The following is a 21,104-nucleotide window of genomic DNA, read 5'->3' on the forward strand; positions in this document are numbered from 1 at the left end:
TCTGATTCTCGGTGATTTCGCTCGACAAGCTCGACGTTGACTTAGTAGCTGTTCTGTACGTAGAGCCAAAGCCAAGTTTGTCAGGCTATTAGGCTTGAATATATCATTGTGATGTAGCGCAATAAAAGGTATTTTTTGTACTAAGGTCGCTGATCACACCCCATGGCTGCGAGCTTCTCATAACCCTAGCACCGTTATTTTTCGCGTTCAATGGCACTTTTATTCTTTCTATTTACATTGTAACTTTCACATCCATAGCTGTATATCTGATACCAATTTGTTTTTCATCTTGCAGCCACTGAGCTCCAGTCCCGAGTAGCAGTCTGACATTATCAGGCTTCTTCAAGCAAATTCCGGAGCAATAGTAAGGTCTTGTTGTTTTTGTTACCGCAGTCATGCTGTGTACGCCTTGTTTGCATAACCGTATGTCGCACAATAAAATACTTCATGTGACAAAAACAACCAAGGCTCCGTCGTCAACAACAAAAGATGACGGGAAGCAGAGCAGAGAGGAGGAAAGTAGTGAGAGAAACGGATAACAGGTCATTTACGTCATTCGTGACAAAATCAAAAGAGAGAGAGAAAAAAAATAGGGTGGCTAGTCCTCAGTCGTTGGTCCAGCTCCGGTGGTCACTTGAGTTTTCAGCTACAATAGATTTCTACTACAGCTTCGCGCCCCTGGGTATATCACGAGGCAGCTGCGGAAATTGGAATGCTACGTTATATTACATCTTGCAAGCGAGACTGCCAAGGCGGGAGAGCAACGTCATGCTCCGTCGTGGCGTGGGCCTGCCGACATGAACAAACATTAAAGTGAATGGCTATCGGAATACAAACACACACACAGAAAACTTAGTGTGCATCACTCACTATGTGTTTTCAGGTGAAAATATCCCCGAGCACAGCACCGCAAAGGGTACTGCCCCTGTGACAGCCCGAGCTTCTTGATAAAATCGGTTTCACGAACTTTTTCAAATTTTCCAACATCAAAGGGACAGCACGCCCTGTTACTTTCAAGCGGTCGCAAGGTCTAGTGTTGCCCCCCCCCCCTTCCCAGTTGAGAGCCATAAAACTTTAGTTGACATGCACACAGCGTCTCTTCGTGGGAAGGGTGACGTCTGCTCCCCTATGGCAGTGTTGTTTTCCCCTAGAGGCGGCCTTGTGTAGAAAGGAGCATAACTGTATGTTAGCGGAAGCCGTGCCAACTAGAGCGCTCCTAGAGTGCAGTGTCGGACGCACATGAGTTTTTGGTTTGGCGTGCGTGAATGACCAGGACTGTGACATGGTGCAGGAAAGTTTATATAAGCCATGAATGACATCAAGAGAGGAGAGAAGACAGAGACAGTCGCCTAGTCTGTCAGTTGTAGTTTTGCTTCAAAAGTCTCAACCACGAGAAGCAGATATGTGATCGAGAGCGCGAGCCCGGACGGGTGCATGGAGGAGATCGACGACGGAGGCGCCTGGATGCCTGGAACCCAACTTCGGCCTGAGGGTTCGTCGCCGGGGTCTCCTTCCACCATCGCGGACGTCCGGGGCAACCGAGGCTACGACCGCGTGAAGCCAGCTGGCGGCCATTGATCGGCGCGAGGTGTACCCAACGACGTGGTGAGCGACAAGACGGACCTACGAGGGCGGTAGCCGAACTCCTGGGACCGAGCCTCCAAGTGGGACAGTAGGCCTACCGCCAGGTCGCCGTCTTCGCTACTGTTGTGACCCGGGCCGTGGACCAAGAATGCAGAGCAGAACGGATGAGCATCGACGAAAGCAGCAGCCGAAGGCCAAGAGCCCGGAGAGCCGGCCGCGTAGGCCACTGCCGAAGTCATCTTCATAGTTCGTCTGCCACGCCATCGTCCATGGCCTGGTGAAGAAGCGGTGTCGTCGGGGTACGCGAAATCAGTCACTTCAGTCACTCAGTCAGGGTCAGTCACTCTTGCCGCCGTGTTATGTCTGCCACGTTTGCCTATGTCCCTGGAGTTTGGTTTGTCGTGCGGTTCGTGTAATCATTAATTTAAAGTGTATCATGCCATACATTTAAGTTGCGTCCGAGGGGGGGGGGATATATTTACGAGGGGCGTTCAAGTCAAACCGGGACTTTTCATTTTTCGCAAAAGTAAAATGAACTTACAGGCGAGAAATTAGTTTTATTTTTCAAAGTAATCTCTTGCTGCCCTAATGCACTTGTCCCAGCGTTTGACGAGGGCTTGGATGCCAGCAGCGCAGAAATCCTTACCGGCGCGGAACAGCCATGATCGGACCGCATTCTTGACCTCGTCGTCGCAGCTCAAGTGGCGGCCCCCAAGGAACGCCTTCAGTGGACCGAAGAGGTGGAAATGGCTGGAGGCGAGGTCTGGACTGTAAGGTGGATGTGGCAGCAACTCCCAGCCAAGTTCCTGTAAGGTGCGTGTCGTGAGATGTGCGGTATGCGGGCGTGCATTGTCCTGTAGGAGGAGGACTCCTTTGGTGATGAGGCCCGGCTTTCCGAAACTGGAGGTGTTCATGAATGATAGTGTTCAACGTTCCCACAGAAAGGTCCGTCTTTCGAGCCAGTTCGAGACATGTTATCCGTCGGTCCTTGAGGATCAGGCGCTCCACAAGTTGGATGTTCTCAGGAACTCTCCAACGCTTTGCTGCGGCTATGTGTATCGTGGCCATACTGAGCCTGAAGTCTTCTGTGAATTTCAGGTGACTTTGCGCCTTCATTCGAGAGAAACTTCATGACAATTCGCTGTTCGATGTGCGCGCTCACCTCGTTGTCGGCCATCTTGTCCAGCACGTGTCTTCTGTTTTGTACATATTTGCACAAACTTTGGACCCCCACGTGGTGAACGCGGATGCCTGTCGCGTGTGAAAATGACGAAAGAGAAGTAGCGCGAGCCATTTGTACACTCAGGAGACAGAACCTGAGCGTACAACAAGGCCCTAGCGTCGGACTTCGTGAAATATATGAGTCGCGACGCACGCTTCTGATGTGCTCTGCGTGCCGCAGCATCAGCCGCATCATGCCCAGATATGCCGCAGTGTCCTGGAATCCATTGAAAGAACATGTCGTGTCCAGCAGCCACAGCCTCTGCGTGTAGTTTTACAACATCAGCAACTACATGGTTGCCAGCACTGGTAGTTCCTGCAGAAACAAGGGACTGCAGAGCAGCCTGGGAATCCGAGATAATAACCCACTTGGTCCGTGAATGAGCCGACCCTATATATTTCATAGCCATGAGCAGAGCGTACAGTTCAGCTCCTGTCGACGATGTCGCATGGGACAAACGCACCCCACCTTCAACACCACAGGCAGGTATGACGAAGGCACTCGTCGATCCAGTCTTTGTAGTGGAGCCATCTGTGTATCCTACCACTCGGTCTTGGATGTTATGTATTAAGTCGGCAGTCAGATGCCGCTGGACACAGATAGGTACATATTTCTTCACAGAGAGATTCGGAACAGTCAGCCTCACCCTCGGGATCGCCATACTCCAGACAGGAAGCGGTGACTTGAGCCACCTATGTCGGGGTATAGTACCACGGTATAGTTGGAGAGCTTGTGAGTAGGAGGAGCACGATCTCTGATGCGTGGCCTGAACTAGGTAGTGGCGATTATGCCACGTAGACCAACGGGCGAAATGCCGAAGCGACTCTTGCATCCGAAGGGCTGCCAGCGGTGGTTCCCTGGCCTCAGCAATCGCCAGCTTGTTTGATGTGGATGCGTGGACACCTACGCATACTTTGACGCTTTTGGCCAGTACACTCTCGAGGACAGACTCTGTAGTGCTACACAAGCCATGTAAAATCGGGACATGATACGCCAATTGTCGGCGAATCAGGGAGCGATGTAGAGTCAGCAGAGCTTTGGACGACGCTCCCCACCGGGTGCCGCTGATGTATCGCATTACATTAACCGAAGAGTCAGTCTTCTCCGATATGTGCCGTACTTCTGCAGACCAGGACAGCGATTTGTCATCGACGATCCCTAAAAAGCGATGATGAGTGACTCTTCGCAGGCGTTGCCCGTTGACTTGAAGATGAAAGTCCTGAAGACGTTTTCTTGTGAAAGGTAACCACACCGTCTTTTCGTGCGTCCATTCCCCTCTGAGTCAGAAAGTCAGAAACTATGTCGAGAGCATTCTGCAGACGCGCGCACAGCGCTTGCCACTGCTTACTGGATGACCACAGACATATATCATCCGCATAGATGCTAATGTGCACTCCTCGCGGTAAAATAGATGGGAGGGCGGCCAACAAGGCGTTGAAAAGTGTGGGGCTAAGCACACCCCCTTGAGGAACGCCACAAACCACTCTGAACTTCTGTGTGTCCCCTTCGCTGGTACGCATGAAGACCGCTCGTCCACTTAGGTATCTGGCAACCATCGTAGCGCTCTGCCCATTATTCCCAGCGAGAACAACCCATACAAGACATGAGCGTGACTAGCAGTGTCATTACTGTATGAAATCCATCGCTGTGCCACCTTACAAGGTTCCACTGCTACGGACCAACTACGGAAATCAGCAGACACCGTTCCTTTTCCGAACAAATTTGGTCAGCTGATTGGAAATTGCCTCCCTGTGTCCAGTTTCAAAACAGGCTTACACTAACTTGTTGAAGTCTTATTAGAGACACGCCACTCTGTTATGCATTTTGTGTGTGTGTGTGTGTGTGTGTGCGTGGATATGTGCACAGCTCGGTGCAATTGTGTATTTTATTTATGTGGTTGTGATTTGATGTATGCTCGTAGTGGTAATATATCGGTTATCGCACACTGTATTGGTGCTAGGTACCTCATTAGCCTGATGCCTTTCGTGCCTGGTAGCCTCATTTAATTTTCTATGAAATGAGATCCTCATAAATTTATATGGCTTTTTCTTTAACAATGTTAGGGTGATGACCTCATGGAAGTCGAAGGAACAGGAGAGGAAGACATCTACGATGGTCATGACAGTAGTCTGTCAGGTACGGGACCAATTTTTTTTATAAATGTGGTATATAGCGTGAAGTTGTTACTAACAAAGATGTTTTTGTTCCCTTTAAAGGAACCTACAGGTGGTGAGCATGCGCAAGGACTTGACATATCTCAATACAACTTAGAGACCTGCCAGTTGCACATGAGATTTGTGACTCTACTTACACACACAAGCTTCTGCAGGTTTGATGCATGTATATTTTGAAACATGAAAGACAGAGTGCTAAAAATGTATCTAAGGTGAAAACTTTAGCAGTTCATTGCAGTAATTCTACCAATTTATTTTCAGCATTTTGGGAAATACATAGTGATGGTAAGATTATCTGTGTTGTACTGCCTGACCATCTGCTATTGGAGTTCCATGTCCTAGTTATTATATATAATAGCTGTTTGAGGTTATTACGTATTTATTATGCAGGTTTTGTACCTGTGAGTATCAGCAAATGTGCTCTGCGCTGATCATGCTGGACAGAGAGCTATGCCTGTAGACTCCTGTTCTCCTGCCCATAAACTTATTCCTAGGGTACGTCCACACCCTTGGAAGTCATTGGAGAGGCATGTTAGCTTAGCTCAACTGGTAAGAGCCCTGGATCGGTAATCCAGAAGATGTGGGTTCGAGTCCTACTGCTGGCTAACCTTTCCGGTGACTGCCTTCTTTAATCATTCATTTCTTAGGCACTTGATGCTTTGTATGTATTTGTCCTTTCTATGTGTTCCAGTCTCAGAACATCAACTGCCATCATGTTCAAAAGAACTGGAATATGCCTCTGCAATCTGGAACCCATCCCAACATCTCTTAATCGACAAGGTAGAATCTGTACTGAACAGAGCAGGGCAGTTTATTGCTCGTGATTATCAGCCTTTCCCCAGCATCTCAGCCATTAAAGCCCAACTCTCTTACTCCTTTGATTACCAGACGAAAGGTATCAGGCCTGGTGTTCTTTCATAAGTTATATTACGGTCACCCTCCTCCCCACCCGACTTACTGTCAATCCCCTCACAAGTTATTTCCAAGACTTGATCACCTGCGCAAAGTACTTGCTCCACCTACACAAACAAACGAAATCTTCTACTCTCCGCACCAGCTGACGGGGTCAAACTGCAATGACCTTCCTGCCCACATACCATCAGAACAAAATATATAATAATTTATTTCCAAGTACTATGATCATTTTCAGAACGAATGAATATCCTTGTGTCGAGTGGACGAATTTTGTGTATTTTTGTGTACATCGTTTTGGTATTTGTCCTTTTTGAATACAAAACCTCCCCCCTTTATGTAAATCCCTTCACAAGGGTCTTTAAAGTAAACAAATGCAATGGAAAGAAATGAAGAGCTTCATCATACTTTCATGGTTGGAGCATTTTTTAATGCTTATTTTAAAACAATGGCTGCTAAAAATGTGTCAGACACCGTTACCAAGGCTGCCGTCTGCCTCAGGTGAAACATGATTTTTCCCAGAAGCCCAATAATCTATGACGCTGCATCACATATGCTATTTTGGAACAATCTCTGCAGACATATTATGAAGATATTATCTGAGTGCCACAATAAACTATATGAACCACATTTCATGTTACATCATCTTTGACTACAACATGCCTATTTGAGTATTTGAGCAGCCCAAGATACAAAGCTTAGTTCCTCAAGGTCTACATCCTACTCGAACTGAGTGCACACTTTGCACACAAAAGGAAGATTGAGGTTTTGGATAGTGAACTTGTGTAGTGAGGACTTCTGGAGGACTGAGAGTGGGAACCGGAGGTCACACACAGGGTAACCTGCATAACAGTGTGAGTTACTTCCACATACCGATCATTAAAATACTTGAGGTGCTTAAACAATACTATTTGGAACAACACTTAGGACATGCTGACTGAATGGGTGGACAAAAGGATGCGTCAGAACAGGATTGGATTTGTGTCGGCGGTGGAATTGAGAGTCCAATGTAATTCTTACCAGGCGGAGCAGGCTGATCAGATGGTGCTTTGTGCCAGGGATCAGCACAGTGGTTTATCCAAAATCCCAATCATAGAGGGGTGTTGAAAAAATGGGGGAGGGGGGTCATTATTATAGTTACATCATTACCGACATGTGTCCAGCTGAAATTGCAAGGACACCCCCTGTAGGGGGTACTTCCACTTAGTATTTTGGGTATTTAAGGCATGTAGTAATTACTATGGGAAAGGCTTTACGTATCCTGTTCACAGTGCAGACTGGCATAACGATTCTCTTGTTCTTTCCAAGTTTGTGCAACAACCATCTTGCTGAAGTCGATTCGCGATTGCGGAACTTGCTGAAGTCGATTCGCGATTGCGGAACTTGTTGAAATCTTTAAACTTGGGAAGGTTTCCACACCGAATTGTTCCGAGTGCGGGGTATTGGAGGACACAGAGCATGTTATAGAAGCCTGCCCTCGATACAGAGAGCCTCGTCTTTCCCTTGAGGCGGCACTAGCCCGCCTCGACAATCGCCCTTTCTCCGTTGGGAAGGTTCTAGGCTGCTGGCCCGCCGAACACCAGGTGCCGGCATTGCGCGCTCTTGTGGACTTTCTTACCGCTTCGGACTTGCTGGACACACTGTGAAAACTTCGGTGACATTGTGTTCGCACTATATCTGACATTGTGCAGTGAGTGTTTCTCGGCGTCGAACTTCTCCCCCTTTCCTTTCCCCCGTCTTCCTTTATGCTTTATCCTGCTTGGTTGTTTGTTTGTTTGTCCTATTTTTCGTAGCTGACCTTTTTCTTTCTTTTTGTCTTCTTTTTGTTTACCAACAAACGCGTTTTGGAGTAGCCAGTTCTGACTGGGTCGGGACTAACCTCTCCATATTTTTCTTTCTTTTCCAATCCAATCCAATCGATTCGCGGCTCAACATTTCAAAAGCAAGGCCCCCAAACTCTGCTGCACGTAGCAGAACGTCCCCCTCAGCTGCTGAAATGTCTGGAAAGCTGACTTATTGGCTCCGCTGTGTTTCCTCCCTTCGACGTCCATATTGAAAAAGCACCCAGCAATACGGAAGTTGCGGAAACCATCCGAACTTCCGGTGTGGACTTTCCACCAATAAACGTCGCGGGCGTTTTACGTCGTACACTAAGGAAAACCAATGCATAATAGCTAGACTTTTGCGCTGATCGGACGAGTTGAGGGTTGAAAGCGAAACCGCTTTCCGGCTCCTTGTTTAGAATAGTTCGCGGCTCCGTAGAGACGAAAGGTTACGATTGCAACTTGGAGACACCATGTACACTCTCGGAAAAGCAACGGATAGTAAAAGTAAGAAAACGTTCGATTCTTGACCGCTATTTTACGTGTCATCACGTAATAAGGGTCACGGATAGTAAGGGTCAAGAATCGTTCGTTTTCATACTCTTATTTTAAGCGGCGACGGCTGACGGTTACGCCATCCGTCAAATGTTTACTCTTATATTACCGCCTATTGCAGCACGTAGACCGCATAGCATGAGTAAACGAAAAAGCTCTGTAGCCGTCAACGGTGCAAGGTGCCCTCCCTTCGTCCCCAAAGGCAACATCATGCTCATCTTGCGCTCGCATCGGCTGCAGCGCCAACAAAGAAGGACGACCTCCGAAGAAGGAACGTTTGTTGCCGCCTCATGCGTCCCATCTTGGTTCTAAAATCGGCAATTGCATCAGGGCAATCAGACGAACCGATGCAACAGCTGCACCTATATCTTTGATAATGAAAATCATAATTAGTGAAATTGAAGACAGTGGCATATGTAGAGAGAGTAGACGGCACCGCGACACGCGACAACAGAACGAATCACGATGTATGCCAATGTGTGGGTAACTCACCTACAAGACCGTGGTCTGCTGGCGGGTGGCCACGCATCAAACACCAGCCAGGGGGCATTTAGCATAGGCAAACGTGTCTATACAGCCCGCAGGTATCCCGAACAGTCGCAGTTTTGACAGCGTCCTCGCAGCTGACCGACTAAATCCGTTTATGTTGTTTGTGCCATCTCTCCGTTGGCGCTTGTACAACCATCACCTGTGCTCTGTATAACAACGAGGGGCATTCACACCGAATAAAACAAGAAATCGGCAGGGCTCACCCACGTGGTACTGCGAAAAGTCTGCAACACTCACCTCCAGAACGCGCTCTACTTCACGACAGACGCACGTGCTTCCCGCCGCTCTTGAAGTCCAGGCTCGGCAGTCTAAACGTAAAACGGCACGACGCGACGGAGTGGCGCTAGCGGCCATTTGATAAACATCGTCGAGCGGCCGCGAGCAGAGTACACACCTGAGGGACCGCAGCCGAAAACTTTGGGTTGCTGGAAACGCGGAAGATCCAATCGAGAAAGCTTGCGTTCAAAGTGTGCACGCACACGCAGACTTTCTTGTTTTTTGGCAAGGTTCACCAAGAATAAGCGTAAAAGCAGGAACGTCATGAGTCCGAGTTTGGTTTATCCATCAAGGGGAAATTCTATGCGTCAATTTCTAAGGGTAAATGTACAAATGACGGTGAAAACAAGTGCCTTAACGGATACAGTGCGGGGTTTAACGGATACTACAAGTAAAATACATGATAACGGATAGGGCAGTTGGCGTCGTCGTCGCATATTACGGTTACTAAGAGTAAAACACGGAGTAAGAGTTATTTTAAGAGTTGCTTTTCCGAGAGTGTAGGTTCGTTATCCATACAAACAAAGATATTTACCAGGTTCTGGTCAGATACCCTTTAAGGTGCCGAGGACCAAAGAAGAGTGGATCTGGCGGAGGTCCGCACTGGATGGGCCCCAGGATGATCCACATAGATGCCGGATGATATTGACAAACTTGTTTGTGGTTGCACCAATCGCCCGATTTTGCCGTGCTCAGGTGAGCCCGTGGTCAAATATCACGGCAAGATAGCGGACGTGGGAGACAAACTGCAGAGCAGAGCCCTCCACAAATATTGGGTATTTGTGGAAAGAGCGGCGCGTAAACGCCATCGCTGTTGTCTTACTTGGCGAAATGCAGAGACCGCGTTCCGCGAGATAGGAGGCCGTGGTGTCCAGAGCTTGCTGCAAAAAGAGTATCGCGGCGGATAGCAGCAAGTCCATATGCGGATATCGTCGGCGTAGAGGGTGATACGGGTATGGCTACGTAGCTGTGCTGGGAGTAAAGCCATGCCAAAGAACGCTCCCTTGTGGGACGCCACGCTGCACAGGGTAGACGACGCTACCACCCTCAGTAGTGCGCACAAAAAGTCGTCTGTCAGTGAGGAAATCCTGAACCCAGAGGATCGTGCGACCTCCCACGCCGGCCTCTTGAAGTGACGCGACAAAAGCTGTGAAAAACACTGTCGTAAGCTTTCTTCACGTCAAGGAAGCGGCGGTAAGCTTGCCTTCGGACTTCGCTTGTTGCACCGCCGCCACTAAGTGGATGATGTTGTCCGTCGCAGACCGACCTCGACGAAAACCAGCCATAACGCCCGGAAAAAATCGAATAGACTCGAGATACCAATTCAGCCGTGAGTGCACCATCCGTTCCATAGTTTTCCCAACACAACTAGTAAGGGCTTCCGGGGATCCGAACGCGTCCAGATTGTGTAGCGTCTTGCCAGGCTTTAACAGCGGAATAACCAATGCCAGCTTCCAGTGGTTTGGGACAGTGCCACTCTGCCAGCTGTCGCTGTAAGTGGACAAAAGAATCTCATGAGCGATCGGAGAAAGGTTCTGAAGCGCCCTGTACGTAATTTGGTCGTATCCTGGAGAAGTGTGAGCAGGGGAGTTTCGGATGGCAGCCATTATCTCTGTTAGCGAAAAAGGAACATCAAGAGCTGGATCTTCCGACGACTCGAGGGCTACAGGGACGTCACGTGCCAAGGGTACACTCTTAAGTCGGTACCCTTTAGTAAAGGATAAAAAAACGCAATATTTTACCCTCTATTTCAGAGGCTACCAGGTACCCTCTGAGCAGTACCTTTTATAAAAGTTACAAGGAAACCCGCTAATTAGAGGTTACGGCCTTCAATCCAGTACCTGCCCGTAAAGGTTACGCCAACGTGCGGCTTTTTATACAGAATGTTCATTTTTATTCGCAACAGAGTCGCGCTCATTTGGCAGGTGAGTTATGTGAATTTTTGCTGATTAATCGATCCGTAGTTACAAACACATGCGTCAGGAAATGTCGGAAATGTTTGTAACTACGGATGGGTTAATTTGCGAAAATTAACATAACCCACCTGTCAAATGAGCGCTGGTGTGATGCGAATAAAAACAAACACCCTGTGCGTGGGATATGGACAGACATTCACAGAACACACCAAGGTACCAAAATGAACCAGCAGAAAAGGAGATATTGAACATATGTATATTACAAAAACAGAAGTCTGTCGAGAGGTGACACATTGTGCACAAGTGCGATTCTGATGTGAGGAGAAACCATGGTCGCTTTACCATGTAAATGTACCATGTACCATGTGGAAAAAAGAACTATCTTCTAAGTGAGAAGCAATGCATAAAAGTGCGAAGGGGGGGGGGGGGTGTCGAGGTAGCTTGCCGTTGTTGGCCGCACTCAAGTGGGCATCGTCACGACTATAGCCAAAAAAAAGGAAAAGAAGGTGGGAGAAAGGGGAGTTGAGGACTTCAAAGTGATGTAGAAGCAGGATGACCGGTACTGATGGGACGGAAGCACACTGTAGGTGAGAGGTGCACTAGAGGAAGCGAGGAAGCCAGCGAGTCAAAACAACTGACCTATGTTTGCTAAGCTGAACAGAGCCAACGAAATGGAGAATTGTAGCAGAACAAAATTTATTCCACATTCGTGTTGCAGAGGCGAGCGCAAATGGCAATACAGTATTACATAAAACGCACACAACCTTGAGGAATATGAGTGTACAGTAACGCAGGAGACACTACATTACTGCGTTATCAGCGTTGGAGGCGCTCTGGGACGAGTTTGTGAGGTACTGCATTGCGCTGGTGACGGTATGTGAACCTGCATGTGGGATCCTGGGAACAAAAGTTTGGGCAATGAGAGTAACATTTACGGAACCATTCAAATCCGTACAAAGCACAAGGTACAAAGCAGCATAAATGCGGGAAGGCGTTCACTCCGCGATTGAGTCTTACAATATCGTAAGAATACAACAAGTAGGAAGCTGCGAATTATATATCTCGATGCATATATCCGCAGCTCGCAAAATGCACGCCGGTGTATTGACTTGGCGACCAAGTAAGAGCTGAAAAGTAGCAAGCGTAAGTGGCGTTCATATGCAGGACCGCAAAACGCTTGCCATAATCACAACAAACATGCGCTAAGAGCTCTTGCTATCAAAATAACGCACGTACCTAGCACAAAATGTACACTTACCCAGTGCATGAAGTGTGTGAATTAGGGCTGCGGTGGTGACGTTCGTTTTCGGTTATATATTCTTTGCAATCTTCGCACTCACTACACTTTCCCCTGAGAACACCGAAAATATCCTTGTTTGCTAGCGACATCTAGCTTTTCCGTTGTTCCTGACGATACTATGATAAACGCGAGGAAAACCACTGATTAAAACAGATTACACTTGTTAACGGACGGACGACGAGCGTTAAGCGTTTCAAGGAAACCGCTCTCTGTGTGGATAGACCTAGTCCAGGCTCGGCTACACAGCGAAATCGGAAATCTTGGTGGTTGCGGCATTGGCAATGGTTTTCCACCCTTTAGAAAGAAACATACTATCAGTATTCCAGACTGCGAACTTATAATCTGTGTTCATACAGCATTGATAAGATGTAGTCGACGTATAGATGACGCTGAAACAGATAAAAACTAACAGCGTAGATTCGCAACTGTCGTCTCGAATGGGAGGCTGAAACGTGGCATTATGCTGAAAAACAGAAGGAAAACAAACGATAAGAAACTAACAAAGAAATTATCGTTGGAGATTTCGCTTAGAAGTTACAGTGTCGGAGTAGAGGGTACATTTATAAGTTACAACAAGCTGTTTTTGTTTTTTCCGAGATGTAACTTCTATTCGTGTTGTAAAGACATGACCTTGGTCGCTTTTAACCTCTAAATATACGTTACAGTGGTGTAACCTATAAGAAATCTCGAAATCTACGTCTATATAGAAGTTACATGTTTCTAAAAGTTACAATAAAAGGTACGGGTTTAAGAGTGTAGCACCGCCCCAGACGTTGCAGTAAGGCGGACACAGTACTGATCCGCAGTCTCGACTTCGGAGCGCGCGGTGGCCACAGAGAACGACCTGAAAGTGTTCCGCTGAACGACAGGTGCAGATAGGCCCTTGACGACACTCTATATTCGAGACAGCGGCGTCCGCGGAGAGAGAGAGAAGACGTAAAACTTCTCCAGCTCCTGTAAAGACGCTTTTGAATAGCCTTCTGTATACGGCGAGCCTCAGCGACATGGCAGGGAAGACCTGAACGACGAGCTCTTTGTTCGGCACGTCGACGAATTGCCCGCAGTCGCTCATACTTGGCGTCGACCGCAGTGAGCTTTATAGGTAAACGGTACTCCCTTGGGTCCGCTTGTTTCATGTGTGCATTTGTAGCGCGTTTTGCGTAATCGTTCATTTAAAGTATGTCATAATTTTTAGTTTAGCTATCATTAAATCATGTTTTGTTGTTGTCATGGCAGTGTGTGGTTGTTATTCCTTTTCGCCTCTGCGGGTGCCCACGTTGAGTGTATCCCCTTTTCTTCGTTAATTTTGTGCTCCGTCCCCTTCGGCTACGAGGGACGTCACAATTGTGACGTCCCTCACAACCGGCATACACGTACCGGACGTCACAATTGTGACGTCCCTCACAACCGGCATACACGTACCGGACGTCACAATTGTGACGTCCCTCGTTTGCGATGGGACAGAGAAAGGGGGGAAACACTAGCGTAGGAACCCGCAGACGGAGGAAGAAGCCAAACTGGAGTTTTGCCAACATACAACAAACATTTATTTAACAAAAGGTGCTCTAAATATAAAAGTAATACAGGAAGACCCACACTATAAACTGCACAAAAAGGAATAACACCGTCGGAGTGGGTTAGAGATTATTGCACAAAGCCTACACAACTCTACGCATGAAAGGGGATCAGCCTGTGCACTATACTAGCCGCGGCGCCAACGAAACACCAAGCCCACGATCGGTCTTATTAAGAATGCAGACCAGAACGGATGAAGATGGACGGAAGCAGCAGCCGAAGGCCAAGGGCCTGGAGAACCGGCCGCGTAGGTCACTGCCGAAGTCATTTGTTCGTCTGCCACGCCATCGTCCATGGCCTGGTGAAGAAGCGGTGTCGTCGGTGTACGCCTCATCGGGGTCAGTCAGTCTTGCCGCCTTGTTGTGTCTCCCACGTTTGCACATGATTCCCGCGTTCGTTTGTTGTGCGATTTGCGTTTCCATTAATTTAAAGAATATCATCCATAGATTTAAGTTGTGTCCGCTTTATCGCATGTGGGTTATTGTCGCGATTTGTGTTATCCATCATGCGAACTGAATAATGGCGTACCGTTTCATTCTGTTCACATTAAATCATGTTCGTTATTGTTAACGAAGTGTGTGGTGTTATTCCTTCTCACTTCTGCGGGTGCCCACGTGAAGTTTATCCCCTTTTCTTCGTTAATTTTGTGCTCCGTCCCCTTCGGCAACGAGGGACGCCACACTTCCATGACCGTTTTGTAGACCGCGCATTCAAAGACACGGCCCACCCAGGGGTGGACCGCGTTATCAAGGGTCCCTTCTGCAATATATGAAGGACCGGCTATGTGTTTGCCACCGGCAACGGGACGATAATCGGCTTTGAGGTTGATTGTGATCTTGACACACTGAAACCTACCGACTCGGTAAAGCATTGCAGAAATAGTATGCAATAGTATTATACTGGTACGAGCATAGTTCCTCCTGGCCGCTGTAAGGAAAAAAAAAAAACAGCTTCAGTAGTCGCATGGCGTCCACGGGTCCCGCGCAGGTAAGCTCGTTTATGGCCCCCTAAAAGGATATGCAGGCGGAAGGTGCACAGTTGCCGTGTTATGCGACCTTCACACTCATTTATTTACCCTCGGGCCATCAGCACCATACAGAGAGATTTACAAAATCCACATGAACAAATTGCACAGATAAATGGAGCTAAATAAAAAGAAAATGAAAGATATGGGTCGATTAGAGCAAACAATGAGGAGCACAAATGTACAACATGAAAATTGAAAATTGTCTACGCAGCGAAATGGTCGCATAAACATTTCTTAAATTGCTTGGCGTCGGTAATGGAGGTACAGGCAGTTCCACTCCAGTGATGTACGAAGCAGAAATGAATCGTGAAATGACGTTGTTGACAATCAACATCACATTATTCTCTGTGATATGACGGTAAACTATGCCCCTGGAGGGAATCACCAATGAATTCGCCGAACTAAGGTCTGATCCTCCGTCGCTAATGTAACAATGAACACACGTTTAGCCATAAACAAATAAACCAAAGAACGGGCTTGTGTGCTCAAGACGTCTATTGTATCATCAATGATATACAGGCTGTACCTGGAGAGCTGCCTGCCTGCATAATTCCTTCTAATCGACCATTCAGGAGCGGAATATCTTTATCCGCGCATACATCTATTCGGGAGGAGAACCTATCATACGGCCACCACTCGTCGTGTAGCGGAAACCGTCAGCTGTGTGTATCGGCGCGGGTAATTCGTGTTGCATGCTTTACGTTCGGTGCGCTCCCTCTTCTATGTGGTCTTTGGTACCAATATAGTAACGGGAAATCAACACGGTGTGAGAGGTAGGACGCTATATCAGTGGACATACGAATTGATATTTTGCCGTGAGCGGCAATAACGCGTCCTTTTGATGGTACGAAGTTGTAGCATAGTAGCGCTTGTTTGCTAGGTACTTTACGTGCGCGAATGTCGGTGACCGTGGTTATTCCCCCTCTCATGCATTCCTCGAAGCCTTTACAGTGCGTTAATTCGGTACATAAAGTCTAAACGAAAAAAAAAAAAAAAAAAACGCGCCTCGCCCTGTGAGTGCCTCTCATGATGAGTAAACGTCCCAGGAATTCGTTGAACGTTTCGTGCTGTCGAAGAATCGCATGGTGGATGACCTTCTGGCGGCAGGTCATATTATGGATTGTACTGTGCAGTGTTCTGCGTGTGTTATCCAAACGTCCGAACTCCTCAGTGCCCCTTATTTAGTTAGCCTCCACTTTACTAGTATCGGTGAAATACGTATTGAAGCTGGTGCACACCTGTCCCGAATCATCCTGATCCCAAACAGTGCAGACTGATTACACTGAGTAACTGTGCGAGAAGTGCCATCACGCGACTACCTAGATAACATAAACATAAACAGAGGAAACCCATCAATACGATAAGTTATATCACGCACTTGGTGCTTTGCGGCGACTTGCTATGTAGTCCTGCGGAAGAACCGGAAGGTGCACCAGTGAGTTATCCGGAGCCCCCCAACACTCCCAATCACACACCCCAAAAATGGTCGGCAACACCCCCTAACTTTTTAACTGTGTTCCCCCTACAGGAGGTGCCGTTGCTATTTAAGCTTTAGACACATGGTGGCAATGACATATTAAACTATTACGACGTAACTAGCATAATGACCTCCTCCAATTTTTTGCAACATCCCTCCATGCTTGGGATTATGGATAAGCCACTGGGTTGCACATAGGGATTGCGTGTGTCACAAGCATCCATCGAATGTAAACCTAATATAGTAACGATTAAAGCATGGCGTCGTCGAAAAATCCAGAGAGCGGCGGCATTTGAACCAGGCATCTCTCGATTTCCGATCTCTCCTTGAGGCTTGTGTTCTGTTCGTCTCTTTATGTGTTTCAGCCCCAGAAGAGTTACTTTCCAACGTGGTAACAGTAACAACAACTGGGTAACAATAGATGATCTCAGAATTTCTACGAGCCGTATCTCTGTCGTCTTCCTTTACTGTTCTGAAATGTTCGTTGGTGAAGGGCTTCTTACACACCATCGCATATTTCGTGAGCTGTTTTCCAATCCTGAGTTTGACACGCCGAACTCTTCGTTGTGTCTTGTCATTCGGGAAGGCATGAAGGCTAATTCCGGGTTCAGTGAAATATGTATCGCACTAAGGAACGCCCCGTCGCTACGATTGGCTTTTTCGACGTCTGCCGTCTTTAATTTAATTTAATGTTTCAAGGTAACTTGATGCTTTGTTGTGTCTGTCCTTTTGTGTTCCAGCCTCCGAACGAACTTTCCATCATGCGGAACTCAACAAAAACGGGGAATTTTCCCACAGTCGCTTCGAACGCTATGCAGATCTAACGCCCCATCCACACTATTCGAAGTGACCCCAGAGCCGCCCATGGGTCGTTCTCCTCCCCAGGCAAGTCATTTTCTTCTAAGTCGCATACAAACGATAGCTATACTCGAAAGTGCGCTCTTATTGATATTGCATGTGAATGGGAGCATACCGATGCATTTCCTTCCCTTTGTTCGCTTGCGCTCGTGTTGTTACCTTGACAATGGCAGCCATAGCGTCGGGACAGTGGAGTAATCTTGACTTTTTTTAATGCGGTAGCATTACTGCCCTAGCTCTTCAGAAATTCTTGTGGTCTTCACTGAAAACTCAGCTCAGACGATAGATGGCGCTACGGGAAGTGTGGACGCAGAAAAACTTATGGCCGCTGTAGGGGGGAAAAAAGAGCTTCAGTAGTCGCATGGCGTCCACGAGTCCTCGCGAAGGAAGCTGGTTTATGGTCCCCTAAAAGGATATGCAGGCGGAAGGTGGACGGTTGCCATGTTGTACGGCTTTCAAGCTCATTTATTTATTTATTTACCTCCAGGGTCGTCAGGTAATACAGAGGGGAGTGGTTATGAGCAGTATACACAAATATTTACGAAGTCCACGTGAACCAATACCTGGAGGTAAATAAAAAATAAAAATAAACATTTGTGTCGATTAGAGCAAACAATGACAGCACAAGTTACGACAAGGAAACTGAAAAATGACTATGCAGCGAAATGGTCGCTTTGCGTCGGTAATGGAGGTAATGGCACCGTGAAGGCGGTTCCACTCCAGCGATGTACGAGGCAGAAATGAATCGTGAAATGGCCTTGTTGATCATGAGGGAATGCCCACTTTCTGCGGGTGATCGGTACGAGCTGAGATACAGTGTATATAGGCTGTTGGATTAACGATTATCAAAGGTAAATTATGATAATAAATTTTGTGAAGCAAACAGAGACGAGTTATTGTTCAGCGAATGGGAAGCACAGGCAGATTGAAGTTATGTTTCGTAGCAGTGACACTGGCGGTGCGGTTGTAATTACCGAATATGACTGGGGCTGCCCGTTTGTACTGTTTCTACTGAGTTCGAGATTGTGATGTGGTCAGTATCCCACACGTAGGCTGCATATTCCGAACTTTAGGAGGACTAGTGGCTTGAGTGACCAACTGCGGACTCGCGGTTCCTTCCCTTTCACATCGGGCAACTACGTTGCGAGATGGTTATGTTTGCTACTTAAAGGGACTATCGCATCCGGGAACTTATTTATGAGACCGATACGGTAATGTTCGTAACCTCTTCACAGTCAACATGACCACGTTTCTCTTCCGAAAACACTTTACATATTATATAACAACAACAAAAATAGATGCTACCGATCTAATGATCGGCGGCGCGGCGGTGCGGTAGCCTACTCCATTGCACGTGGAACATTATATGAACCCACACAACCATGATCAGTTTCGCTGACGTCGGCGGCATATGCGCCGCGGAGATAGCCGCAAGCTCTCCAGTACATGCGTAAAGAGCCATGCGCCGTGGAGGGGACATGATGACGACGAACGAAATCTAGCCAAAACTACGTATCGTATCCCGGATTACGCGTCCACCACGTCCGCCACCGGACGTCCACGTAGTGGGAGGCACGTCCCTTTCCATCTTGTGTTTCTTTATTTTGTTTTCTGTCCCGGTAGCGTCTGTGCTGCTCCTGGCCGGTTGCAACATTGAGTTAATATAGGAAGACTCTAGAGAACGTACTTGGCACGCCGTCAATGGGATTCTCCTATCCCTGAGTACAGAAGCGTGCTGGGCGCCGGGAAATAAGCGCACAAAACTGCAATGAAAGGTCCAGGTGGCGCTGGTCGCAGTAGGCGAGTTACCTCCCGAAGGGCTCCGACGTGGAAAGTTGCGGAGTTCGGCACTAAACCTGAGGATTTCACGTTAGCTTGAAAAGGAATCTTGTTGGTACTTGATTCATGTCCTTATAACTATGAGAACACGAGGACGCGCAATTTTTAAACAAAGAAAGAAGAAGAGAAATAGAGTCATGATCGTACAGTACTGAACACATTTATATTTTACCGAGACGTCATAGCGAATATTTTCAAACGGCATATTTTCAAGCAAAAATAGCGTATTTTCGTTGAGCATAAGTGAGGGATGAAGCGAGCTGGTGTATACATGTACGATTGAACGGAAACATCTCATTGATTTCCGTTCAAGCGTATTTTCAAATGCTTCCGTCGCTCCCTTTCTGACACATTCTCCTTATTCAAGAAAATTTGAGAGAGAAAGAAAAAAAGAGACTTTGTAAGAGAATGCAGTCGTGTGACTAAAAAGATCTGAAGAACACGTCTAATCAGTTCATTGCAGTGCACGTCACAGCCAATTTGTTCAAGCCTTAGATTGGTCAAGGACTTGTATAAAGTCAAAGATACTGCGGGCGTAGAGCTTCTGAGTGGAAAAAATATAACGTAAATGTTGCTTCCAGCACTGAAATAAGCTTTGCCAGTCCATGACCAGGATATAGTAGATGTCGAAGCAGCTGGTGAACTCACTTTCTTGGATCTGTGCGGCTTATGAAAATGATCTCTTAGTTTATATACAGCTCTTATAACCATGGCCTGTCCAGCCTATTCGCTCCCAATCTAGCAGACAGAAACCTGAATAAAGGTGCGTACAGGGTTTATTATGCGGACTGTATACATTTTCTAAACAGGAATTCTTAACCACTTTCTAACCAGCCCTTATCAAATTCTGTATCAAGCACACTGCATACAGCTTTTATACGGCAATTTTTCCGTTTTGTAACCATTCCAGCTAGACTAAGTCTGTGTGTAGCAAAAAGGGAAATTTGGACACGGAATTCCATTTGACTTTTTTCTGATGCGTCATGTTATTGACCATTCTTTCATGTGCCGTACGTTGACAGAGATTGCAAAATCGTTTCCATCACTGTTGATGCACAACGGGTTGAAGTTGTGCACCTGCGCACCAGAATCCAGGTTTATTTTGATGGGTGCACTTTATTCGTGAAATACTTCGGCGCGTCCGGAACAGGGCTGGAACGGCATCATCCGTTAGCAGCGACCTGTCCCTCGGAATTTCAACGTTTTCGTCGCCAATGATGTGCCGAAGAATCCTCATGGTATACCCTTCCTCGAATTACCGTTCACACACAACGCAATCAATTGTCAGTCCTTTCTCCGCGCGCTTTACGTTACGCGTCGACTTGTTGTGACGACGATGCCGACGCAACGCGGCCAGCCTCATCAACATCGCAACCGCGCGCCACGCTCGGCAATCAGTTCCGTTGAGCGCACAGTCCAGACCAGCCGGTCGCGCTGATCCCGAAATAAAACCCGTCTCCTCCTACGTCGGCCAGGCCTCATTCTTCTCCCTCAGACTCTTCTCTGCGGATAGTTTCCTTCGGTGGTCGGAGCAGGAGGACCTCATGTTCGTCCTCACGGTGGCATGGACCATGTCGTGAAGACTGGATACCCAGACTTCGCTAAGTGACACACAAAAGCGGCCAAAGAGTCACAAATTGAACAAACAAATGCTCGAAACGATACACGTTGAGTTGACAAGTAAGCGTCTGCTCCCGCGACCCGACTCGCCTAGTGGTTGCAGCGCCCTCTGCGACGCCTGAACTTGTCATTGCGGTTTGCGCTTCCCTATCGCACGGCGCGTATATGGCGCCCGGCACACTTCTCCTTCTAGCCACTGTACCCTGAGCGTGACCTCCTCGGGCGCAGCCGTGCGTTGGTCATGGACAGTGTTAGTGTACGAATTTCTGCCCCCTAACTACAGCGGAGCTGCTCCGTTTGTTGTCAACTCTGTGCAGTCACGTGGGAAAACATACGGGAAACGAACCGATGGAGGGAACGACGTCCAGCGTAGGAAGCCATGCAAGCCGTGTAATTG

Source organism: Ornithodoros turicata, chromosome 2, assembly GCF_037126465.1.
Source record: "Ornithodoros turicata isolate Travis chromosome 2, ASM3712646v1, whole genome shotgun sequence".
Taxonomy (NCBI): Eukaryota; Metazoa; Arthropoda; class Arachnida; order Ixodida; family Argasidae; genus Ornithodoros; species Ornithodoros turicata.